Genomic DNA, 27,598 nt, shown 5'->3' on the forward strand with positions numbered 1-27,598 from the left:
TCATATTTTCTGTTTCTTCCTGGTTCAGTCTTGGAAGCTTATACCTTTCTAAGAATTTGTCCATTTCTTCCAGGTTGTCCATTTTATTGGCATAGAGTTGCTTGTAGTAGTCGCTTAGGATGCTTTGTATTTCTGCAGTGTCCGTTGTAACTTCTTTTTCATTTCTAATTTTATTGATTTGAATTCTTTCCCTCTTTTTCTTGATGAGTCTGGCTAATGGTTTATCAATTTTGTTTATCTTCTCAAAGAATCAGCTTTTAGTTTTATTGATCTTTGCTATTGTTCTCTTTGTTTCTATTTCATTTATTTCTGCTTTGATGTTTATGATTTCTTTCCTTCTGCTAACTTTGGGTTTTGTTTGTTCTTCTTTCTCTAGTTCCTTTAGGTGTAAGGTTAGATTGTTTATTTGAGATGTTTGTTGTTTCTTGAGGTAGGATTGTATAGCTATAAACTTTCCTCTTAGAACTGCTTTTGCTGCATCCCATAGGTTTTGGATCGTCGTGTTTTCATTGTCATTTGTCTCTAGGTATTTTTTGATTTCTTCAATGATCTCTTGGTTATTTAGTAATGTATTGTTTAGCCTCCATGTGTTTGTGTTTTTTACGTTTTTTTTCCCTGTAATTGATTTCTAATCTCATCGCATTGTGGTCAGAAGAGATACTTGATATGATTTCAGTTTTCTTAAATTTACTGAGGCTTGATTTGTGACCCAAGATGTGATCTATCCTGGAGAATGTTCCGTGCGCACTTGAGGAGAAAGTGTAATCTGCTGTTTTTGGATGGAATGTCCTATAAATATCAATTAAATCTATCTGGACTATTGTGTCATTTAAAGCTTCTGTTTCCTTATTTATTTTCATTTTGGATGATCTGTCCATTGGTGTAAGTGAGGTGTTAAAGTCCCCTTCTATTATTGTGTTACTGTCGATTTCCTCTTTTATAGCTGTTAGCAGTTGCCTTATGTATTGAGGTGCTCCTATGTTTGGTGTATATATATTTATAATTGTTATATCTTCTTGGATTGATCCCTTGATCATTATGTACTGTCCTTCCTTGTCTCTTGTAATATTCTTCATTTTAAAGTTTATTTTATCTGGTATGAGTATTGCTACTCCAGCTTTCTTTTGATTTCCATTTGCATGGAATATCTTGTTCCAACCCCTCACTTTCAGTCTCTATGTGTCCCTACGTCTGAAGTGGGTCTCTTGTAGACAGCATATATATGGGTTTTGTTTTTGTATCCATTCCGCAAGCCTGTGTCTTTTGCTTGGAGCATTTAATCCATTCACGTTTAAGGTAATTATCGATTTGTATGTTCCTATTACCATTTTCTTAATTGTTTTGGGTTTGTTTTTGTAGGTCCGTTTCTTCTCTTGTGTTTCCCACTTAGAGAAGTTCCTTTAGCATTCGTTGTAGAGCTGGTTTGGTGGTGCTGAATTCTCTTAGCTTTTGCTTGTCTGTAAAGCTTTTGATTTCTCCATTGAATCTGAATGACATCCTTGCCAGGTAGAGTAATCTTGGTTGTAGGTTCTTCCTTTTCATCACTTTAAGTATATCATGCCACTCCCTTCTGGCTTGTAGAGTTTCTGCTGAGAAATCAGCTGTTAACCTTATGGGAGTTCCCTTGTATGTTATTTTTCGTTTTTCCCTTGCTGCTTTCAATAATTTTTCTTTGTCTTTAATTTTTGCCAATTTGATTACTATGTGTCTCGGCGTGTTTCTCCTTGGGTTTCTTCTGTATGGGACTCACTGCGCTTCCTGGACTTGGGTGGCTATTTCCTTTCCCATGTTAGGGAAGTTTTCGACTACAATCTCTTCAAATATTTTCTCAGGTCCTTTCTCTCTCTCTTCTCCTTCTGGGACCCCTATAATGCGAATGTTGTTGTGTTTAATGTTGTCTCTTGAGGTCTCTTTGGCTGTCTTCATTTCTTTTCATTCTTTTTTCTTTATTCTGTTCTGCAGCTGTGAATTCCACCATTCTGTCTTCCAGGTCACCTATCCGTTCTTCTGCCTCAGTTATTCTGCTATTGATTCCTTCTAGTGTAGTTTTCATTTCAGTTATTGTATTGTTCATCTCTGTTTGTTTGTTCTTTAGTTCTTCTAGATCTTCGTTAAACATTTCTTGCATCTTCTCGATCTTTGCCTCCATTGTTTTTCCGAGGTCCTGGATCATCTTCACTATCATTATTCTGAATTCTTTTTCTGGAAGATTGCCTGTCTCCACTTCATTTAGTTTTTTTTCTGGGGTTTTATCTTGTTCCTTCATCTGGTACATAGCCCTCTGCCTTTTCATCTTGTCTATCTTTCTGTGAATGTGGTTTTTGTTCCACAGGCTGCAGGATTGTAGTTCTTCTTGCTTCTGCTGTGTGCCCTCTGGTGGATGAGGCTATCTAAGAGGATTGTGGAAGTTTCCTGATGGGAGGGACTGGTGGTGTCATTGACTTTTTAAAACTTTTTTAAATAGACTTTATTTTTTTAGAGCTTTTTAGTTTTAAGTTCACAGCAAAGTTGAATGTAAAGTACAGAGTTCCCATATACATACCTCCTGCTCCCACACATGCACAGCTTCCCCCACTACCAGCATTCCTCACCAGAGTGCTATATCTATTACAATCAATGAAACTACATAATGTGACACATCGTGATAAAACTACACTGGCATATCATTATCAGTCAAAGTCCATAGTTTACAGTAGGGTTCACTCTTGGTGTTGTACATTCTGTGGGTTTGGACAAATGTGTAATGACATGTACTTACCATCATACAGAGTAGCTTCACTGCCTTAAAAATCCTGTTCTCTGCCTATTCATCTCTCTCTCCCCCCTAAGCCCTGGCAACCACTGATCTTTACTGTCTTCATAGTTTTGCCTTTTCCACAATGTCATAGAGCTGGAATCACAATACGTAGCCATTGCACTTCGGCTTCCTTTACTTAGTAATATGCATTTAAGGTTCCTCCATGTCTTTTCATAGCTTGATAGCTCATTTCTTTTTAGCGATGGATAATATTCCATTGTATGGATGTACTACAGCTTATCCATTCACCTACTGAAGGACATCTTGGTTGTTTTCAAGTTTTGACAATTATGAATAAGGCTGCTATAAACATCTATGTGCAGGTTTTTGTGTAGACATAAATTTTCAACTCATTTGGGTCGATACCAGGTAGCATGATTGCTGGATTACATGGTAAGAATATGTTTAATTTTATAAAGAAACTGCCAGACTGTCTTCTAGAATGTCTTTACCATTTTGCATTTTACTGATCTCGAAGAACTAGCTTTTGGTCCTAATGACATTTTTCTGTTTTCTAGTTTGTTGTCCTTATGTCTTTATCTTTCTTCCTCCTCCCCAGCTCTTTTTTTTTTTTCCTCTCTTTTTTTTCTTCTGCTTACTTTTCTTACAGAAAAGGAGGGAACACTTTACTTACTTCTTAGGTTTAATTTGTTCTCCTCTTTCTAGTTTCTGAGGTAGAAGTTTAGGTCATTGATTTCAGACTTTTCTTCTTATCTAAGATTTAGAAGTGTATCATTTAGTTTGCAGACGTTTGGGGATTGTTTAGATGTTGTTCTTATTTTAATTTCTAATTTAATTCCATTGTGGTCAGAGAATATACTTTGTATGACTTGAAATCTTTAAAATGTATTGAGAACGGTTTTATGGCTCAGAATATAGTCTATCTTGAGTAATAGTTCTTTGTATAGTTGAAAAGAATGTGTATTCTGCTGTTGTTGGGTGAAATGTTCTATAAATGTCAGATAGATCAAGTTGGATGGTAGTATTATTCAAGTCTGCTATATCCTTACTAATTTTCTGTTCTGTCAGTTATTGAGAGAGGAATGTTGACGTCCCTGACAATAATTGTGGATTTGTCTATTCTTCCTTGCAATTCTGTCAGTTTTTTCTTTATGTATTTTGAAGCTGTTATTAGTTTCAGATTCTTTTATCCACTTGATGAATTGATTCCTTTTTCATGAAATGACCCTATTTATGCTTGGTAGTAGACTTTGCTGTGAAATATGCTTTATCTGATATTAATGTAATTACCCTGCTCTCTTTTTTTTTTTTTTTTTTGATGTGAACCATTTTTAAAGTCTTTATTGAATTTGTTACAATATTGCTTCTGTTTTGGTTTTTTGGCTGCGAGGCATGTGAGATCTTAGCTCCCTGACCGGGGATCAAACCCGCACCCCCTGTATTGGAAGGTGAAGTCTTAACCACTGGACCGCCAGGGAAGTCCCACTCTGATCTCTTTTGATTAGTATTAGCCTACAGGATTAGTTACAATCCTTTAATTTTAACCTTTTTATATTTAAGGTGGGTTTCTTGTAGACAGCATTTTATCCAATCCGACAATCTCTCTCTTTCAAACAGGAGTTCAGACCGCTTACATTTAATGTGATTACTGATGTGATTGGGCTTATGTCTGCTATATTGCTATTTGTTTTCTATTTGTCCCATCTGTTCTTTGCATTTTTTTCTCTTTTCCTGCCTTCTTTTGGATTGAGTACATTTTGGTATTCCATTTTACCTCCATTATTGCTTTATTAACTGTACCTTTTTTTCTTTTCTTTCTTTTTTTAGTGATTGCTGTAGGGTTATAATATGCATCTTTAATTCATCATAGTGTTCCCACAAATAATATTATACCACTTCATGTGTAATGTGTGAGTTTAAGCACAGTATATTTTCATTTCCCTTATCCCATCCTTTGTCCAAATGTTGTCATACATTTTACTTCTGTATATGTTACAAACTCATAATAGATGATTATTATTTTTACTTTAAATAGTTTTCTTTCAAAAACCTTTAAAAATAAGAAAATGTACATTATTCCACAAATTTTCTCATTTAAGTGCTCTTCATTCTTTTGTATAGATTCACATTTTTGTCTAGTATCATTTTTCTTCTGCAAAAATTCTTCCACAACATTTTTTATTGTGTAGGTCTGCTGGTGACACATTCTCTCAGCTTTTATTTGTCTGAAAAAGTATTTCATCAACCTTTCAGAAAGATGTTTTTGCTAGGTACTGAATTTTAGCATGTCAAGAGTCTCCGGGACTGCCTTCAGATTTGGTCATTCACTAGGAGGACTCTCAGGATTGAGCATATAGTTGTACTCAAGATTTATTACAGCAAAATGATGCAAAGCCAAATTAGCAAAGGAAAAAAGTGCATGGTTAAAGTCTGGAGGAAACAAAGCACAAGCTTCCAGGAGAGCTCTCCCAGTAGAGTCACAGGGAACATGTTTATTTCCTCCAGCAATGAATTGTGACAGCACTTGCGAAATGTTGTCTAACAGGGAAACTCATTAGAGACTCAGTGCCCAAGGTTTTTATTGAGGACCAGTCACACAGGCATCCTTTCCCTTGCAAGTACCAAAATTCCAGACTCCAGAAGCAAAACTGGTATTTAGCATAAATCATATTGTTATTGTTTGCACAAACACTTTAGGCACAGAAAACGACCCTTATTAGTTAGAGAATGTTGGTAATCTTCCCAAAATCCCAGTTCATAGGCACCAGCCAGGGGCTAACCTTGCAGGCAGCCTTGAGACTGCTATGTTGACTCTTTTCTGCATCCTAGGTTGCCTTTTTGTTGTTTGTTTGTTTGCACTTTAGAGATTTTATTTTGTTGTCTTCTGGATTGCAGACCTTCTGGGGGAAATCTGTGATGATTCTTATCTCTATTCCATTGTATGTGAAGTACCATTTTTCCTCTGACTGCTTTTAAGATTTTTCTTTATCACTGTTTTCAGTAATTTGTTTATGATGTGCCTTACCTGCATGTATGAATGTATGTTTGTGTTTATCCTGCTTTGGATTCCTTGAACTTCTTGGAAATGTGAGTTTGTGGTTTTCACAAATTGAAATTTTCTCAGCCATTTTTTTTTCCAGCACTGCCCCACCTCTTTTGTTTTCATGCTTCAGTTAAACATGTTAGATTGCTTACGGTCACACAGGTTACTGAGACTGTTCATTTGAGGGAAGGGGACATCTTTTTTTACCCTTTATCTCCTCTTCTGAATAGTTTTTTTTCCTGAGTCTTTGGGTTTACTAAGCTTTTGCAGTAGCTAATCTGCTATAAATCCTATCCAGTGATATTTTTATTTCAGATAGTGTATTTTTCACCTCTAGAAGTTCCATTTAATTCTTTTTGTATATGGTTCCTTGTCTCATTATGTTCAGGTTTTCTGTTATGTCACTGAGCAAACATATTTATTATAGCTGTTTTAACATCTTCATCTTCTAATTTGATCATCTCTTTCATTTCTGGTTCCATTAATGTTGACTGTTTTTCTAGTTCCTGGGTCACATTTCATTACTTATTCATAGGTCTAATATTTTTTGATTGTATGCTCATGATTGTGAATTTTGTGGTGTTTGCTGGATTTTGTTGTATTATCTTTAAAGAATGTTGGATTTTTTTCTGGTAAGCTGCTTAGTTACTTGCAGGTAAATTTGATCCTTTTGTGGTTTATTTTTAAGAGTTTTAGGGCAAACCTATAGTAGTCTTTATGGCTAATTTAACCTCACTTCTAAGGCATGGCCCTTCTGGGGTCACTGTTGGCTTCTGTATTCAGCAAGATTTTTCTGCTTTGGATAGTGGGAACTTTAACAGTTCCTGGCCTTTTGTGAGCTCTGACAATTGTTTATCTTATAGTCTCCTGGTACAGTTGTCCCTTGGTATCTGTGTGCAATTGGTTTCTTGATCCCCGCCAATGCCAATACCATGGATGCTCAAGTTCCTTGTATAAAATAGTATAATTGAAGGAGAGAAACCATATGATCATCTCAATAGATGCAGAGAAAGCTTTTGACAAAATTCAACACCCATTTATGATAAAAGCCCTGCAGAAAGTAGGCATAGAGGGAACTTTCCTCAACATAATAAAGGCCATATATGGCAAACGCACAGCCAACATCATCCTCAATGGTGAAAAACTGAAACCATTTCCACTAAGATCAGGAACAAGACAAGGTTGCCCACTCTCACCACTATTATTCAACATAGTTTTGGAAGTTTTAGCCACAGCAATCAGAGAAGAAAAAGAAATAAAAGGAATCCAAATCGGAAAAGAAGAAGTAAAGCTGTCACTGTTTGCAGATGACATGATACTATACATAGAGAATCCTAAAGATGCTACCAGAAAACTACTAGAGCTAATCAATGAATTTGGTAAAGTAGCAGGATACAAAATTCATGCACAGAAATCTCTTGCATTCCTATACACTAATGATGAAAAATCTGAAAGTGAAATTAAGAAAACACTCCCATTTACTATTGCAACAAAAAGAATAAAATACCTAGGAATAAACCTACCTAAGAAGACAAAAGACCTGTATGCAGAAAATTATAAGACACTGATGAAAGAAATTAAAGATGATACAAATAGATGGAGAGATATACCATGTTCTTGGATTGGAAGATTCAACATTGTGAAAATGACTCTACTACCCAAAGCAATCTACAGATTCAATGCAATCCCTATCAAACTACCACTGGCATTTTTCACAGAACTAGAACAAAAAATTTCACAATTTGTATGGAAACACAAAAGACCCTGAATAGCCAAAGCTATCTTGAGAATGAAAAATGGAGCTGGAGGATTCAGGCTCCCTGACTTCAGACTATACTACAAAGTTACAGTAATTAAGACAGTATGGTACTGGCACAAAAACAGAAACAGAGATCAATGGAACAGAATAGAAAGCCCAGAGATAAACCCACGCACATATGGTCACCTTATCTTTGATAAAGGAGGCAAGCATATACAGTGGAGAAAAGACAGCCTCTTCAATAAGTGGTGCTGGGAAAACTGGACAGGTACATGTAAAAGTATGAAATTAGAACACTCCCTAACACCATACACAAAAATAAACTCAAAATGGATTCGAGACCTAAATGTAAGGCCAGACACTATCAAACTCTTAGAGGAAAACATAGGCAGAACACTCTATGACATAAATCACAGCAAGATCCTTTTTGACCCAGCTCCTAGAGAAATGGAAATAAAAACACAAATAAACAAATGGGACCTAATGAAACTTAAAAGCTTTTGCACAGCAAAGGAAACCATAAACAAGACCAAAAGACAACCCTCAGAATGGGAGAAAGTATTTGCAAATGAAGCAACTGACAAAGGATTAATCTCCAAGATTTACAAGCAGCTCATGCAGCTCAATAACAAAAAAACAAACAACCCAGTCCAAAACTGGGCTGAAGACCTAAATAGACATTTCTCCAAAGAAGATATGCAGATTGCCAACAAACACATGAAAGAATGCTCAACATCATTAATCATTAGAGCAATGCAAATCAAAACTACAATGAGATATCATCTCACACCGGTCAGAATGGCCATCATCAAAAAATCTACAAACAATAAATGCTGGAGAGGGTGTGGAGAAAAGGGAACCCTCTTGCACTGTTGGTGGGAATGTAAATTGATACAGCCACTATGGAGAACAGTATGGAAGTTCCTTAAAAAACTAAAAATAGAACTACCATACAACCCAGCAATCCCACTCCTGGGCATATACCCTGAGAAAACCATAATTCAAAAAGAGTCATGTACCAAAATGTTCATTGCAGCTCTATTTACAATAGCCAGGACATGGAAGCAACCTAAGTGTCCATCATCAGATGAATGGATAAAGAAGATGTGGCACATATATTACAATGGAATATTTCTCAGCCATAAAAAGAAACGAAATTGAGTTATTTGTAGTAAGATGGATGGAGTTAGAGTCTGTCATACAGAGTGAAATAAGTCAGAAAAAGAAAAACAAATATAGTATGCTAACACATATATATGGAGTCTAAGGGAAAAAAAAAAAAAGGTCATGAAGAACCTAGTGGCAAGACGGGAATAAAGACACAGATCTACTAGAGAATGGACTTGAGGATATTGGTAGGGGGAAGGGTAAGATGTGACAAAGTGAGAGAGTGGCATGGACATATATACACTACCAAACGTAAAATAGATAGCCAGTGGGAAGCAACCGTATAGCACAGGGAGATCAGCTCTGTGCTTTGTGACCACCTAGAGGGATGGGATAGGGAGGGAGGGAGGGTGGGAGGGAGGGAGATGCAAGAGGGAAGAGATATGGGAACATATGTATATGTATAACTGATTCACTTTGTTATAAAGCAGAAACTAACACACCATTGTAAAGCAATTATACTCCAATAAAGATGTTAAAAAAATAAAATAAAATAAAATAAAATATTTAAAATAAATAAATAAATTTAAAAAAATAGCATAGGGTTTGCATATAACCTACGCATTTCTTCCCATATACTTTATAAATCATCTCGAGATTACTTGTAATACCTAATACGATATAAATAGTAGTAAATACAATAGAAATGCTATGTAAATAGTTGCCAGTGCAGGAAATTCAAGTTTTGCTTTTTGGAACTTTCTGGAATTTTTTCCCCCACGTATTTTTGATCTGCAGTTCATTGAATTCATGGATGCAGGACCCACAGATACAGAGGGCCGACGGTAATTTTCTTTCCCTAGAGGTTGATTTTGATTTTGCCCTGCCTCTTGGAGTTTCATTCTCCACGTGCGAAAGTTGTTTTGAATCTCTTTCTTTGTGTAGATCTCTCCTCTCAGCTATTCTGCCCCCCCAGTTCTACTTACCTTGGCCTCCCCAAACTCTGATATGTGTCTTTTCAACTCAGAAGGGTTAGTGGGTTCTTTGGAGGCTACCCTTCTCTACTGTTGTCTGGAAATTACCTCTAGGCATAAAGCTGGAGGGCTGTCTCATTTATTGCACTTTTAGGGCAATAATCTGGGATCACAGTATTGTGCTGCCTTTGTTCAGCATCAGAAAATAGTTGTTTCCTATATTTTTTCTAATTTTTAGTTGTTTACACAGAAGGGTAATTCCAGACCCTCTTTGTTCTTCACATTCAAAGTGGAAATCTCCCTATAAGCACTATACTTCCATTTTCACTATAAACTTCCTTTTTCTAAGGCAACTTTATTTCAGAATATATGCAAAAATGTCAAGCCTCTCCTATTCTTTTTTTAACTGTGTTCAGAAGATAGCCATGATGAATGTGGTCAGGATCTTAGACTTCAAATTCTGCTCAGGTTCTTGCTGTGGCCATAAAATCTGCTATGCCTTTGAGGAATATATATATCTCATAGTGGATCAGGGCTCTAAATAGGGTGAGGCAAGTGGGGCATTTAGGGTACAAAATTTAAGGAGGTGCTCACTCTCAGGTGCCAGTCCTGCACTTGATCAGCCTTTGGAGTCAGTGCCTCCTTAAATTTTTTTCTCCTACGTACTACCTTGCTTGCCTCACTTTATTTTAGGCTTTGCAGGGGATATTCTAGACAAAGATCATTTTCACTACCTAGGACATTGGTTCCAAATCACTATTAACTCTAGATCATGTATTTCCTTTAGCATAGGTTTAAGTCTTTTTTTTTTTTTTTTTTTTACCTTCATAGTTAAATTACTTTAACTTCTCTCCAACCACTTATTTTCTTGAAGGAACTGTAATAAAATCTGATGTAACATGTCAGTCCCTTGGTATTGGCTGAGAAATGGAAGAAAGAAAAGAGTATCTGAGGTGGCAAATACTGTTCCACAGAGCCAAACCATGTGTACTGAAGCCTTATCTATTTTTAGGTTAGTCTGTCCTGGCCCTAGAAATGAATGGCTCTCCCCACCTGGGCTAGATTCTGTTAATTCCATGTGTGCTATTACCTACTGGGCTTGCAGACTTACTTGCAGTTTGAGAGTCCCAAGTAAGCCTGACTTGGCTTCAGAAATGAGTCTTGATTTCTACTAGGAGAAATTTTAATATGGGTCAGAGCCACAGTTATGCTCTGATGATGAGAAAATTGAAGCTTTTGATCTCACATGGAATGTACTCTTTTTGAGTTCTTTTGACTCTTGACCCACAGTTGGATTGCTTTAGGGTGCAGCTGGAATGAAAAAGAAATCCCTCTTTCTTCATCTTAGAATATTAGAGAAGACCAGGAAGAAATACAGATGAAATGAGTCATGGAGCCATTTGTTTATCTGAAACTGAGCTAAGCCTTGGAGAGAAGGGCAGAAAACATTCATTCTTATATTTTCAGTCCAGATTTCCAGGGTTATTCAGATAGGAATCTAGTGTGAGTTCTAGTGGTAATAAGTGATTTTACCTGGAATGCTTCTGTTAAATGTCTTCCTCTGTCTGGGTGCAGTGGTATTAGGCATCTGTTTGACAGTTCAGAGGTTCTAAAACATTGATCTTGTATGCAGAGAATAAACATTAATATCATGTTACTACTGCTTTGGATCCTAAATTTTCTTTACTTGATTTTTATTGACTTCTTGGGCTTTTTTTTCCTTTTTTTCTCTAAGAATATTAGCACATTTGTACCATCGTCAAAGCATTTTTATAATAGATTGGAATGTAAAAATCCCCAGTGTTGAAAGAAGATGCTTTTACAGTCAAGTCTTTGTAGACTTATGCAATGGTACCTTTCTTTAATCACTGAGTGAGATAATAGGTCATTATGATAGAAAACAGTGGACTTAGGTTTGGAAGAACTCAGTTATAGTCAAGGTTGAACCACTTACAGCTTTGTGACCTTGAGCAACTCAGTTAATCTCTTCGAGACTGAAAATTTTTTCCATCTGTAAAGTGTAAGTATGTGGGAGGTAGGGGAGGTTGTGATAATATCTGTCTGCTTATTGTACTTGTCAGTATGAAGATCATAAAGATGTGAAAGCACTTTGGAAAATGTATAAAACACTGAACAAAATGTAAAACTATATTTTTAAAATTTCTTTATCTCAGTTCAATTAAGTTCTCTTCTTTGAGAGACTGTGTAAATATAGTTTCATCTAAATAGTTTATTTCTTTTATCACTGATAGTTTAGAAAAAGGAAGATGAAGAAGATGTAGGTTAAAAAATGGATGGAAATATATGATGGTGTCTTAGGCAAAGGTTATAAGTTACCTATGAGAAAATTTGTAAAATCTCCTTAAAAGGTTTTTGGTTTTTTGGTACTAATAAAATCTGATTGAAATTTTTACTTATCCTCTTTTCTAGTCCTATGTTTTGTAAATCCTTAACAGTTAGATTCTGTGGAATGTTGCGTGTGGATTTTCCAGCTTTGGATTATCTATGGAAAGTTATTTTTTTAAATCAGTCTAATTGTTCCTTTTGTCTAGGATGATTCTGGACTACTCTTCCCTTCCTAATTAATATGTAGTGAGGGCAATTCATACTAATTTAATATAAGCCCAGTGTGAGTATAATTAGAGAGTTAAATTCTGTCAGAACGTAATCACAATCAATGTAATATTTTGGTACCTTTGAAATTATTCAAATTACTCCCCTGTATTTGAATGGATCAGTGAGAGAATCCCCTTGGTTGGTTTAGTCTTTCATTAAACAAATAGGAATACAGTGCCTATTATTGCCAGGTACTGTTCTACAACACTATCCAACAGTAAACAAAATAGACAGAAATTCCTGCCCTTATCGAGCTTACATTCTAGTGAAGGGAGACAGATAATAGCAGGTTAAATACATAGTATGTCAGATAGCAATAAGTACTGTAGAGAAAAATAAAGCCGGGGTAGGGAATAGGGAGTGTTGGGAGGCGTGGGGATCAGAGGAGCACAGGCCATAGAAAGATGATAACATTTGACCCTAGGCCTGAAGGAGCAATCTATACAGATGAATATCTCAAGGAGGAGCATTCCTGTTTTGAGGTGAAGCAAGTGTGTGGCCCTAAGTGTGTGCCTAGTGTGCTCATGGGCCAAGGAGGAGGCCAGTGTGACTAAAGTGGAGTGAGCTTAGGGGAGAGTAATAGATGAAGTCAGAGGGGTAATGGCATCTAGTTAATGGAACTTTATGAGGACTTTGACTTTTAATCTGAAAAGGGAAGCCATTGGAGACTTTCGAGCAGAGCGATCACATAGCCTGGCTTATTTATTTATTTTTTTAAAGATTACCATTGGTGGGCAAATGGGGGTTTGAGGCAGAAATAGATCATTTAGGAGACTAAATGTGAGCTTGGTAGCAGTGGCGATGGTAATAAATGGTTGGATTCTATATTAAAAGTAAAGCCAACAGGTGTTGCTGATAGATGAGGGATAAGAGGGAGCAGGAGAGAGGAAACAGGGCTAACAGATGATTTTTGGTCTGAGCGACTAGCAGCTTAGAGTTGTCATTCGCTAAGATGGGCAAGACTGTGGGAGAGGAGCAGGTTTGCGGGTGGCGTTGTGGTGAGGTTAATTGGGAGTTCGGTTTTGAAAAGAAATGTTAAGAAATGTCCAAGTAAAAAATGTTGAGTAGGTAGTTGGTTGTACTAGAGGACAATTATGGAGCGAGGAACTGTTTATCTATCTATAAATAATTTTGGGAGTCATCAGTTTGTAGGTGGTACTTAAAGACCTCAGACTGGAGGAGACCACATAGGGAGTAGGTGTAAATGGAAGTACTTTCTGCACCCAATTTCATACTGTGGCTTTTTCCCCACACCAAGCAATTCTTGGACACCAGCTGGGGGTCCTACAGTTCAGCTCAGGCTTTACTGTCTATCTGGAGATAGTATCAGATTCCGCAGGTTAAGGGCTCAGTTCTACAGGACTACCCTTGCTCCCACTTTAGATGCCAGTCGCAAGCCCAGGTAGTCACCTGTGTTTCTGACCCACCAGCTATAGATCAGGGGTTCCAACACCCTCCTCCTTGGGTTTGGTTAATTTGCTAGTGTGGCTCACAGAATTCAGAGAAACTTTTCACTTACTAGATTACTGGTTTATTACAAAAGGATAGAACTCAGGAACAGCCAGATGGAAGTGATGCATAGAGCAAGGTACAGGGAAAGGGCACGGAGCTTCCATGTCCCCTCAGAGCATGCCAGTTTTCCCAAATCTCCACGTGTTCACCAATCTGGAAGTTCTCTGAAACACTTCCTGTTGGGTTTTTATAGAGGCTTCATTACATAGGCACAATCGATTAAATTATTGACAGCTGGTGATTGGTTCAACCTCCAGTGCCTCTTCCCTCCCTGGAGGTCAGGGGATAGGACTGAAAATTCTAACCCTCTAATCACATGGTTTGTTCTCCTGGCAACTAGCCCCCATCTTTAGTGCTTTCCAAGTCACCTTACCTCATTAACATAACAAAAGACACCTTTTATAGCTCTCATCTGTTAGGAAATTCCAAAATTCCAAGAGTTTTAAGAGCTCTGTGTCAGAAACAGGGACCAATACCAAATAAAAATATATATAATATTATTATAAGTCAGAGTATCACAAAAGAGACAGGAGGTCCAAGGACTGAGATCTAGAACACTCTAGAGGGTAGAGAAATGAGGAATCAGCAAAAGAAAATGAATGAGAAAGATGAACACCAGGAGAATGCGGTGTTCTGGGAGCCGTGTATTTCAAGGCAGGAGTTATTGTTTGTGTCAGCTGCTGGTCATAGGTAAAGTAAGAGGAAGACCGAAAATCGGTCATTGTATTTAGCAATGTGGAAGTCAATTGGTGACTTTAATAAGGGCGAGTTTGGCAGATAGGTAGAGGAAAAAAGCCTGGTTGTTGTGTATACAAGAGAAAATGGGAGGAGATGTGGAGGTGGTGAGTACTGACAACACTTCTGAGTTTTATTATAAAGGGGAAGCTATGCATACATGGCATATAGAGTTAAGGGAAGGGCTTTTTTGCTTGTTTAAAATATGAGATGGGAATGACCCAGTAGAGAGGGGATATTTGACAGTGCAGTAGAGAGAAGAGATAATTGCTGGAGCAATTTCCTTGAATAGGTGGGAGAGAATCGGGATCTAGTATACGGGTAGAAGGGTTGGCCCTGGTCAGATCCTATGTTGGAGCATGGACCAGTTTATTCCTAATCAGTGATACAATTCCATAATAAAATGATGATCTGTAATCTAGTGTAGGTTAGGAGTCTACTATACTGATATAACTAAAATTATACTATACACAGTGCTAGAGACCTCTTTGACTCTTATGCTACCTGTAAATGTTTGTACACTTTTGAAGTTGGAAGATGAATAATCATCTCTTCCCTCTATGTTCCAGTCTTACTGGATTACCTATAGTTTCCCAAGCTGACCATTATATTTCCTACTTTTATGCTTATAACTCACATTCCTCTCTTTTAAAGAACTTCAGTGCCTGTGCCCTTCCCGACACAAACCCTTTCTTATGTCCCCACATACCCTCACGTGTGTACTTCTGTCAAACAGCCTAAAACACTTTATTACATTTATTTACATGTCTCTCACCCATTACTAGATTATTGTTACCTTGAATCTACTTATTACTCAACTCCTGGTTTCTTCAGTACAGTGTTTTTATTTATTGCTACATGCCTATCTTAGTTACCTATTGCTGCATAATAAATTACATCAAAACTTAGCACAAAATGACATTTATTATCTCACAGTGGGCCAGGAATGCAGGAATGGCCTAGGTGGGTCTATTACAAGGCAAAAATCAATGTGTTGGCTGAGCTTGCATTATTCTAAAAGCTTGCTGTGGAAGGATCCACTTCCCAGCTCACTTACATGGTTGTTGGCAGAATTCATTTCCCCGATGGGCTGTTGGCCAGAGGCTTCCTGTGGTTCCTTGCCACATGGACCTCTCCATAGAGCATCTCCCTCCAAGCAAGTACACAAGAGGGCAAAAAAGAGTGCCAGTAAAAAAGAATGCTAGCAAGAAGGACATCACAATTTTATAACCTAATCGCAGACATGACATCCCATCACTTTTGCCATATTCTATTCTTTAGAAGGAAATCACTAGACCGATCCCACACTCAAAGGAATAGGGAATTACACACTCAAAGGAATAGGGAATTACACAAGCGTATGAATAACAGGACGCAGGGATCACTGGAGGTGCATCTTAGAAGTTGACCACTCAGTCCTCAGCTCCTGGTACTATAAAATGCTTAATGTGTTGAGTGAATTAACCTTTTCCCAAGCACCCTCATAACAGGTAGCATACATTTGTAAGGGGGCTGGCCAAGGGTGAGAATTCAGTTTGAGACTATCAAACAATAACTTGCTACTCAGGGATTCTTTTATCCCATGTTCCTGGTGTCATTAATGATGTACTTTTATGAAATAAATTGATATTTAATGAAAAGGTAAAATCGTTTTATATTTATGAAACCAGAAATTCTATTTAAGAAAATCAGAATATGTGCAGTATATAATTTAATGGGAATTCAAGAAATAGTCTAATAGCAAGCTACATTTGGAGATAATTCAAGCTTCTCAGTCATTGCCAACACACATGTCATTTTATGACCTGGATAGACATAATGATACATCAAAGTCTGTGGGATTAAAGTATAGTTAAATTTGAAACCTACTATAAAATAATCTTTCCTTACAAAAATAAGCTCCTAATAGATTGGAATAAATATCAGATCATGGGTTTTGATTTTTTTTTGGCATAGTTTAAATGTTGAAGCAATTTAATCTTTAGAAGAGAACTAAAGAACCTCATCCGAGATTCATAACATGTTAGATATTAGAAATGAATTTTCCTACCTTAACTTTTTACAGATGAAGAAATGGGTACCCAGTGATGTGCCCAAGTTTGCTGGTAGCAGAGCCAATGCCAGATCCCAGACCTACTGATTCCATTCAGTGCATTGTACCATGCCACATTGCCAATAATAAATCATACTGGAACCACTTAGCGAATCTTTAAAAATACTTATGCCTGTCCCATCCCCAGACATTTTGAGTTAATTGGTATGAGGTGGAACTTGATCCACCTCATTTTTTAAAAGCTCCAAGTTTGGGAACTGTTCCATAAGGAATTAGTGTGCTTAAGCACTTGAAACCAGAGTGAAATCAATAGTATAGACTTCCGTCCATTCTGATTCCTTAATTATATATTTGGCTAGGTTTTATCTGGGCAGTAAGAGAAGTCTTTACATTGAGAAATAGCCAAGAGTTCTGCTAAACAAAGGCTTTCTTAATAAAGCTGTTTTTTTTCACTCACTAGTGTATATTTTGTAAATGAGATAGCCTGTGATAAAATTATTCTTAATCATGAATAGGAGAACAGTTTTTTGACACTGATCAGGCAAGGAGAAAGTCTTCTGCCATCTGTGTTGTGGCATGCTCTGCTGTTGTTTTAACTAGATAAAATTCTAATTACTGCTAAACAGATTGTTTATGAGGTTGTCTTTAATATTTTAGAGCAAGTGTATAAATATCAAGAGGCAAAGAAATGGTTCCAGATTTAAAACACAAAAGACTTCCTTTGAAGTAAGTTAGTCAGGATTTGACACACTGCGTAGTTTAATAATACATTTCTGTGTATGTCCTTCGTATTGCATGTTGTAAGGAATGTGAAATTTGCAGTCTGGTTATAATCATTCCGTGGGGCTATCATGTACTCTTTGGTACAATGCTGACCAAACGTAACTAGAAAATACTAATTCATGCTGGATAAATGACATTTGTTTCAAAATATCCCTTTTTTTAAACAAGATCTTTCCTTCATAATGACAGGTATGAGAATATGGAGTAGAAGAGTTAAGAATAGGAGATTGTGATCAGATTGAAGCATTTAAGAATTTTAGATCTTTTATTGAAGTTGTGTCAGGGTGATGGCAAGAGGCTGTATATTTGGGTTGCTAGAGTAGAGGTTAAAGGGGTTATATTAGCTTTCTATCGCTACCATAGTGAATCACTACAAATTTAGTGGTTTAAACAACAGAAATGTATTATCTTACAGTTCTGTAGGTCGGTAGGACAACACCGGGATCCCACTGGGCTAAAATCAAGATTTCAGCAGGGCGGTGCTCCTTTCTGGAGGCTGTAGGGCAGGTTTCTTTTCCTTGCAGTGGGGGTTTACATGCTAGTTGCCTTGCTGGCTGTTAGATGAGCGCCCTTCCCAGCTCCTAGAGACCACCCTCATTCCTCGGCTTGTGGCCTTCCTTCCTCCACTTTCAAAGCCAGCAACAGCAGGTCAGGTCTCTTTCACACTTCCACTATCTCCTCCTCTTTCTTCAGTCTCATCTCTCTGACCCACCTTCTGTCTTTCTCTTCAACTTCAAAGGACTCATGTGATTAGATTAGACCCACTTGGATAATTCAGGATAATCTCCCCATCTCAATGTCCTTAACCTTAATTATAACTGGAAGTCCTTTTTGCCAAGTAAGGAAAGCTTGGCTGAGGGTGGGAGAGGAAAAGGCAAAGACATCTTTGGAGGACCACTATTCTGCCTGTCAGAAGGGACTAGGTCACTGAAATCAAGGAAGCCAAGTAACAGTATTGACATAGCTGTTGAAAGTCTTCATTTATCCAAAAAATAATTTTTGAATTATTTGTGCTAGGCATCGCAATAGGCACTGGGCTTATTGTGGTGAATGGACAAGACATGACACAGTCCCTGCCCTTATGTATATAGCAGTATACTTACAAAAACAAGCAAAACAGATATAGCAGTGTTTTATAAAGGGTTCTTCACATATTTCATAGTTACATAAAGTCTTTGAAAGCAGGTACAAGTGTTCTTTGTTTTGGCCCTTTCCTCACCCTACCACTACAATAGTGTTTTACATGCTCAACAGGTGTTTTTCACAGAGGCTTTCTTTGTTTTTCCTTTGCATTGTTAGGAACTTGACTTGTCTCTCTTTTCTACTATTTTCTACTCCAAAAGAAGAGAGGAGTTTTGAGTTCAGCAATCCAGACTCAGATGATAATGTAAGATTTAATCAGATACCTACTGAAGAATTTTTAAAAAGGCATTAAGTATTATCTTGTACTCCATTTTCCTTTTCTTAGTAAAAACACTAAAGTGCTAAAGGCAGCTTTACAAATGTTATCATCGTATTAAGTGGCAAACTTTTGCCTCCCGCCCCCACCCCCCGATTCAACAGCCAGAAAGTAGTTATTTACCTAATTTTTAAAAAAATCAGCAGTTGCTCTAAACCAGTATTCATCAATAAATAGTGAAGAATTGACAACCCAGAAGCACATTAAAGTAAACTTTTCAATATGGCTTTTTTGTGGATGGATAGACTTTTAAAATAACAAAAAAGATGTACTGTCTGTTATTTACTACTCTTAGAGCTCTTTTCCTCATATACAGTTCCCTGTTATGCTCCCACTATGTGCTGGGTGTCAGTTTACTCTTTATGGAAAACCACAGGATTCTTATCAGTTGTTCAGAGACTTCTGAGGACAGTTATTTTTAATTTTTTCAGTGATGGTCAAGGTTACAATTCTGTGTAATGTAGTTTCTGGAAGCAGCAGTGGGGCGCTTTAGTAATAGTGACGGGTTGGAGTAAGTGTATGTGAGATTTATGGATAATATACCCAGGCAGTAATTTCAAAGGAGACCATCACAGAACTTTTTTATCAGAACTATTGGTAAGTGGCTAAATATATTTGTTACCCAAGTCTGAGCTACAGAGTGTAAATATCACATGGGGTCTTAGGATACTTTCTAAATTGCAATACATACCAAGCTCTCTATCCAAAATTCCTTCATGATTCTTTAGCAGTTTAACATTATTTATGGATAATTTCTTATCAACATGACTATCCAAACAAATAGCCTAAATATATTTATATAAGATTTCATTCCTGGTCAAAGAAATTTTGGAGTGGTAGATGGAAAATTCATTTGACTTGCCTATATAAAGATGGCTATTATATTACATTTGGGTGATATTAACTTGAGTAAAGGAAGGTGATAGCTAGTTTTATTTTATTGAGGTGGTTTAATGTACTGTAATCTATAAAAGTTTAATGTACTAGATAATGTTGATTTCTGTGGACTTTTTTTTTTTTGATGCCTCAGTGTCTAGGAATGTGTATCCTGTTGGATTTAGTTCATATGTAAAACTTTTTATTAAATAGAAACTTTTGAAGAAAGCTGGAAGTATAACAGTGAATCGTGCAATAATAAAAATGACTGGCGTTCTCTTGATTATTTTACAAAGAGAGGGAAAAAAATCCTCCATGGTTTTCAACATTTAAGTATAAGAGTGACTTAAATGTATGCAATGCCATGATAGATGAAATTTACTGGCTTTCTGAAAGCTTTTGACAGGTCCATTGCATCTTTAGAAGTCAGGTTTGAATGATTAAAGTAGCCTTTGTTTAGTACATTGAACAGCTACTGAGAAGATTACATGGAGGAATAAGCATACAGATTTACAGTAGGCATTGTTTTAATGGATGTCAAAACTTAAATGGCCTCACTGAACCATTATAGTGACTGCACACAAATGGCTTCAGTTAGAAAGGGTAAGATTCTAGGTGTAAATCATATATTTTTCCAAATGTGTTTCTGGGGAAAATAAAGCTAAATTCTTAAAGCAGGTCATTTCACTTCTAGTTAAATGTAATATTAGAAAAACAAAGGCCTTAAGGCAAAAACTGTTCCTCATAGAGGTTTTTGTTTTCAATTTGAAATTAGCGTGATTGCAGATTGACTTTTTAAAAAAATCCCTGTTTATTTTCAATAAAGTATAACAATGTGAAATTGTTGCTAAATTTACTAGCATAACTGAGAACAATTATATCCCTAAAAACAAGTAATCATTGTTTCATTTAAATACGAGTAGTTGGCTAAATATGATTTTTTAAAATAACACCTAAGATAAACTTAGGAATCAAATAGATAATATGATAAAGATGTTCAAGAGAGGCAGTACCTTTGTACTTAGATTTTTAAAATTCCTGTATTATGTAGGTTTGAATGTTTTGTGCCATCTGTATGTATAATATAATGGAAGCTTATAGTACTACTGTATTAGTTGATGTCAGACAAACTCTTGCAGATGAGTAGAATTAATTCTGAAATATTATGTTATCTGAGATTTATATCATTGCTTCACTTTATCCTACTTATTCAAATAAAACAATTTTTTCCCTGATAATAAAGGTGGAAACAAATGATTGACCTTTTCATTTTTAAGAATGCTGTCTTTGCAATTGAAGTGGAACTAATCACATTTTTTCTCTCCCTGGAATTCTCTGACTATAAATCTTAAAAAAAAAAAACTTTAATGAAAGTTTTTTATGATGCCATTAAGTAGATGTTAGGATTTACTCTTCAATTAGGTGGGATTATGATTGTTAGCTGATTAGACTCCTTTGCAGGTGATGCACTGCCTAGAGTAACTGACGTTTAGGCTATTGCTTCCCCAGTGATTCTACATGTCAGGACTGAGCCGAGAAATTTGTCACTTGCTATCTTAAAAGTAGCCAAAATAAACAAGAGGATTTTTACAGACTATAAAAAGCCAAACTAAATATCCTGGAAAAACTTTGATGACTTGAAGTTTATTTGTTTAAGTATCAGAAATTTATGTTTTTAAATAAACATGCAGTAAAATTGACTTTTTTCTTTGTACAGTTGATGAATTTTAACATGTGTGTGGATTCATGTAACCATCATCACAATCAGTATCCAGACACTTCCATTAGTTCATAAAACTCCCTTGTGCTATCCCTTTGTAGTTGTACCATCCCACACACATTACCCGTGGCAACCACCCTGTCATTTTAGTTTTGTCTTCTGAAAAATAGCTATTAAATGGGATCATACAGAATGTAGCCATTTGAGACTATTACACATGCATATACTCAGCATAATGCCTTAAGATTTATCTAAGTTGTTTTGTGTAATAGTATTTCCTTCTTTTTCATTGCTGAGTGGTATTCAATTGTGTGGTTGTAACACAGTTTGTTTATCCATTCATTTATTGAGGACTTTGAGTTGTTTCGAGTTTTTAGCTATTTTGCATAGAGATGTTATAAACATTGGTGTACAGGCTTTTGTGTGAATGTGAGTTTTCATTTCTCTTGGGTAAATATATAGTGGTGGGACTGTTGGATCATATGGTAAGTATATAATTTAACTTTATAAGAAATTACCAAACTTTTCTAAGGTGGCTGTACCATTTTGTATTTTCATCAGCAATGTATGTTAGTTCTAGTTGTTCTGTCTACTTGTCGGCACTTGGTATGGTCAGTCTTTTTAATTTTAGCCATTCTGATACGTTTAGAATGATATCTGATAATAGTTTTAATTTACATTTTCCTAATAGCTAATGATTTTGAATATCTTGCCATGTGCTTTTTTGCTACACACATATTCTCTTTGGTTCAAGTCTTTTGTCCATTTTTTAAAATAATAGAAACTTTATTTGGAATAACTAGATTTACAGAAAAGTTGCAAAGATAATACAGATAGTTCCTGTATATCTCTCATCCAGCTTCCCATGATAACATTTTACAAAACTAAAACCAAGTGCATTTATCAAAACCAAGAAACCAGCATTGGTACATTAGTCAAATTCTAAATTCTAAACTCATATTTGGCAGATTTTCCACTAGTCTCCTTTTTCTGTTCAGGATCCAGTCCAGGATTCCACATTGCAACTTCCATGTCTGTTTAGTCTCCTATGGTCTGTGGCAGTTTCTCAGTCTTTCCTTGTTTTTCATGACCTTGATAGTTTTGAGTACTAGTACTAGGCAGGTAGGATGTCCCTCAATTTGTGTTTGTCTGATTTTTTTCTTATGATTAGACTGAAGTTAAGGGTTTTAAGGAAGAATATCAGAGGTGACAGTGACGTGAAATGCCCTTCCCATCACATTATATCAGGGAGTACATGATTACATAGTGTTTGCTAGGTTTCTCCACTGTAAAGTTATTTTTTTTGCCTTTCCATCTTCTGTTCTTTGGAAGTGAGTCACTAATTCCAAACTGCATTCAAGGGGTTGGGGTGATTAAGCTTCATTTTATGGATGGGAGTGTATTTACATGTATTATTAGGAATTCTTCTGTAAGGAAGTTTGTCCTTTCTCTTCCATTCATTCAGTCATTCATTGAATCATTTATTTCAATATGTGTACTTATTTTATACATTGACTTATAATCCAATACCTTGTTATTTATTTTGTTGCTAAAATTTTTCCAGAGTTAACCCTCATGTCTCTTAAACTGTCCCCATCCTTTTTCTTTTTTGAGTACTTTCTTGATTTCTGGTACTGCAGGATGTTCCAGGCTCATCCTGTATTTTCTGTGCCCTGCTCCTAGAGTCAGTCATTTCTCTGAGCTCTGGTTTCTTCTACTAGAGAACTCCATTTAGAGACTGATGTTTGGGTTATGAGTTTACTCCTTGCTATTGGGTCATCACTGTTTCTAGGGCTTCTCAGAGGACAGAGCTAGGAATTATTCATCTGTATATACTAATCTATGTATCTGTACATATCTATAGTTGTTTCTGTGTTTATCCATCTGTATTACGTAATAAGCAGTATATATGTTTAAGTTCATAACAATGTCTGTGACTAATCCACTACCACAGGGTTTACTCTAGCCTTCTCCCCTTTGTTTATCTGTAACTTCTCTGACAGTGAGAAACCTGGCTCCAGTCATCCATTTACTTATTTGTTCGACCCCAATATACATGTAGTGCAAGTTCAGAATTGCTGACCAGTACCCCCATGAGAAATACATTTACCAACTAGAGTACGGTGTTAATATACAGGTTCTTTTGTAGTTAGCCTTAAAGTTTCCATTCAAAACACTGTTTCCCAAGGTTACTTAACGTCAGCTCATTTTTCCCCTACCTTGGAAGCATTTATGGGAACCAAGGACAAGAGCCCAAATATTATAAAAAAGGATGCTCCCATTGCTCTTATTGCTCAGGAAATTCCAAGAGTTTTACCACAGATGAAGACCGAATATATATGAGAAATATATTTTAGTCATCTGAATAACCAAATGTGTATATTTCTTATCAATCACAATATTGCACATGTGCCTCCACTTTGTAGTCAGCCATTCCCGAATTCCCCAATCCCTGACAATCCCTAATCTCTTTTCATATAGTTTTGCCTTTTCCAGTGTGTCATATGAATGCAGGCATATAATATGTAGCATTTGGATCTGACTTCTTTCAGTTAGCAAAATGCATTAAGATTTATCCATGTCACTGCATGAATCAAATAGTTAATTCATGCAGAGTATTCCATTGTATGGGTGTACCCAGTTGGTTTATCCATTCACCTTGTTGAAATAACTTTCTAGGCCCAAGATGGAGCTGCTCCTGCCCCGGGTGCCATATCAGCAAACTGAAACGTCTCAAGTCCCCTATAAATGCTCCACTTGACCAGAAGGGGTATATCCAGTCAGCCAATCCCCAAACACCAAGCCAACCCTGGGCCTTCTCACCCCAAACAAACTTGACTTTGTGGCCCAAGCCAATCAGGTATTTTCTACTTTTCTCTTCCTTGTTCTTTATTCTTTATCCTATAAAAGCTTCCTGCCTTCCACCCCATTTTGCAGTTCTAGGAGTAGAGACTGTCTACCTCATGAAGTGTTAAATGTTTGTTTGTATCACCTAAATTGTTTTCTTTAATCATTTTTTCTATCAACCTTTGGATTTCATTAGTGAAACCATCTGGGCCTGGAGAATTCCTTTTTTTGAAAGTCTTTCACTACAGATTCAATTTATTTGATAGTTATGGGACTATGCGGCTTATCCATATCATTGTAGGTAAGTGTTGGCAGTTTGTGGTTTCAAGGAATTGGTCCATTTAATCTAAGTTGTTGAATTTATGTGCATAGAGTTGTTCACAGTATTTCCTTATTATTCTTTAAATGCATGTAGGGTCTATTTTGAAATCTCATTTATACTGATATTGAGAATTTGTGTCTTGTCCCTTTTTGTCCTTGTCAATTGCTTGTATTGCTCTTTTCAAAGAACCAATTTTGGGTTTATTGCTTTTCTGTATTACTTTGTTCTTATCAATTTCATTGATTTTCTGCTCTTTATTATTTCCTTTCTCCTACTTGCTTTTTAATTTGCTTTTCTTTTTCTAGTCTTTTAAAATGAAAGCTTAGATTATTAATTTTAGACTTTTTTCTAATATAAGCATTTTAGTGCTATAACTTATCCTCTAAGTACTGCTTTAGATGCATCCCACAAATTTTGCTAAGTTGTCTTATTTTTTTTGTTCAGTTCAAAATATTTTCTGTTTCCCCCTGAGACTTCCTCTTTGACCCATGGATTACTTATAAGTGTGTTTTAAAATTTCATGCTGCTTAGAGATTATCCTGTTATCTTTCTGTTATTCATATCTAGTTTAATTTTATTATGGTCCAATAACATCCTTTGTATGATTTAAGTTTGTGAAAGTTTGTTTTATGATCCAGTGTATTTGTTTTCTATCAGTGCTGTAACAAATTACCATGAACAGTGGCTTAAACAAATGTATTATCTTATTGTTTGGAGGTCAGAAGTTTGAGTCCAGTTTCACTGAGCTAGATTGCAGGTGTCAGCAAGACCACATTCCTTTCTGGATGCTCTATGGGAGAATTTGTTTCCTTGTTCTTCCCACTTTTTAGAGGTACTCATTTTCCTTGGTTCATGGTTCCTTTCAGCAATGGCCTCACTACCTATGGTATTATATTTAAAGAATGTTTCTTTCTACTATTCTTTTTTGACTTTTAATTGGTGTGTTTAGATCTTTTACATTGAATGTAATTATTGATATATTTGGATGTATGTCATCATTTTCTTTTTTTTTTTTTTCATTTGTTGCCTGTTTTTTTGTTTCTCTGTTTTCCCTTTCCTGCCTTCTTTTGGATTATTTGAATTTGTTTTTTGGTTCAGTATTTCATTATAATTTATTGATTGTGTCTTTTACTGTATCTTTGTATAGTTTTGTGTGTGTGTGTGTATGTGTGGGTTTGTTTTTTTGTTTTTTTTTTTTAGTGGTTGCTCTAGGGATTACAGTGTACTTAACTTTTCACAGTCTACTTCTAATCACTATTTTACTACTTCAGTTGGCACATAGAAACTGTGCCACCATACAAGTCCTTTTACTCCCTCCTCCTTTATGTAGTAGTATTGGCACATAGAAACTGTGCCACCATACAAGTCCTTTTACTCCCTCCTCCTTTATGTAGTAGTTGTTTTATATATATTGTATATAAATTATACATAAATATATAAATTTATATTGTATATAAATTACATATATGTTACAATATACATATTGTATATGTATAAAGCTCCATCAGATAGTGGTTATACATTTTGCTTTCAATTGTCAAAAATTTTCAAAGAACTCAAGAGGATAAGAATAGTCTATTATATTTTCTCAGATGTTTAACAGTTGTGTTGCTCTCTCTTCATTTCTGATGTTTCAGAGTTTCCTTATGGTGTCTTTACCGTCTTTTGGAAGAACTTCCTTTAGCAATGCTTTCAAAGCACTTATACTGTCAACACAGTTCTCTTAGTTTTCCTTTATGTCTTTATTTCATCTTCATCTCTGAAGAATATTTTTGCTGGATATAGAATTCTGGGTTGACGGGTTTTTTTCTTTCAGAACTTTAAAAATGTTTCACTTAAGAGAAATCCATAGTCATTTGAGCAATTTTATAAGGGTATAGGTCATGTTAAATTTTTCTGGTTGCTTTCAGAATTTTATCTTCAGTTTTCTAAAGTTTTATTAGTGTGTATCTGGTCATGGATTTCTTTGTATTTATTCTGTTTGGGGGTTTGCTTCTAGAATCTGTAAGTTTATGTCTAAAATTCGGAAACTATTTTCTTAAAATGTTTTATTACACCAAACTCTTCTCTCTTGTTGGGATTCTAGTGTCACAAATGCTGGACCTGAGGTACTCTTCATTTTTTGTTTTCAATCTTTTTCTCTCTGCTCTTCACATTGGATAATTTCTATTCATGTATATTAATTTCACTTTTTCTTTTGTCATCTCCAATCTACTATTGAGCTCATCTAGTGAGCTTTTAATTTTGGTTGTTATTTTTTTCACTTCTGAGATTTACATTTGGTTCTTTTTTTATATCTTCTATTTCTTTTCCAAGCCTTTCTATTTTTCCATTTGCTTCAAGAATGTTTGCTCTTACTTGGTGAAGCATTCTATAATAGTTGCTTTAATATTTTCCTCAGATAATTCCAGCATCTGTGTTTTCTTGGTGTAGGCATCTTTTCCAATGCAAGTTGAGATTTTCCTGGGTCTTCAAATGCCAAGTAGTTTTCAATTATACCCTGAACATTTTGACTATTATGTTATGAGACTTTAGGTCTTGTTTAAATCCTATGCAGAATGTTGATATATTTGTTTTAGTGAGCAATCAACCCAGTTAGGTTCAGATTGCAAGTTCCTGTGGGTCGTGATTACAACACTGGTTCAATTTTCAAAGCCTTTGCTGTGCTATTTGGATATGTCCCAAATGTGCACCATTGGCCAGTTGGAGCTTGGGTAGTGGTCTATCCCATAGTTCAAGTCTCAAAGTCTGTGTATGCTTTTTTGGGTCAAATCTACACATGTGCTGCTGAAGGGTGAGCCCAGGAGTTCATAAACAACTTTGAAACATTGTTTTCGGATTTCCTGGGGCTCCCCTTTACATTCTCTGACCAGAAAGGTAGGGCTTTATTTATCCCTTTCTAATGTGCATTCACTACAACTGTGCCCATAGCCAGGGCCAAGTAGCAGGAGGAAAGATAAAAGAAAAAAAAGCATCAGGGATTCACCACTTTCTCTTGGGAACACAGCTCCTCTTATCAAAGAGGAAGGTGTTC

General features: G+C 36.1%; 1 protein-coding gene across 3 annotated transcripts in view; it reads left to right on the top strand.

The window, feature by feature from the left end:
- GLCE (glucuronic acid epimerase) overlaps positions 1-27,598 on the top strand; it is a 118,068-nt gene that overhangs the window by 36,615 nt on the left and 53,855 nt on the right. The window contains exon 2 of one of the 3 annotated variants that reach the window (XM_082446640.1): positions 24,075-24,255. The exons of the other annotated variants lie outside the window; for them this stretch is intronic. The gene's annotated coding sequence lies outside the window, so the exon portion shown is untranslated. The remainder of the gene's footprint in view (positions 1-24,074; positions 24,256-27,598) is intronic. 3 annotated transcript variants of the gene reach the window in all.

This window comes from Balaenoptera physalus (assembly GCF_965194825.1).
Source record: "Balaenoptera physalus genome assembly, chromosome: 2".
In the NCBI taxonomy this organism is placed as follows: Eukaryota; Metazoa; Chordata; class Mammalia; order Artiodactyla; family Balaenopteridae; genus Balaenoptera; species Balaenoptera physalus.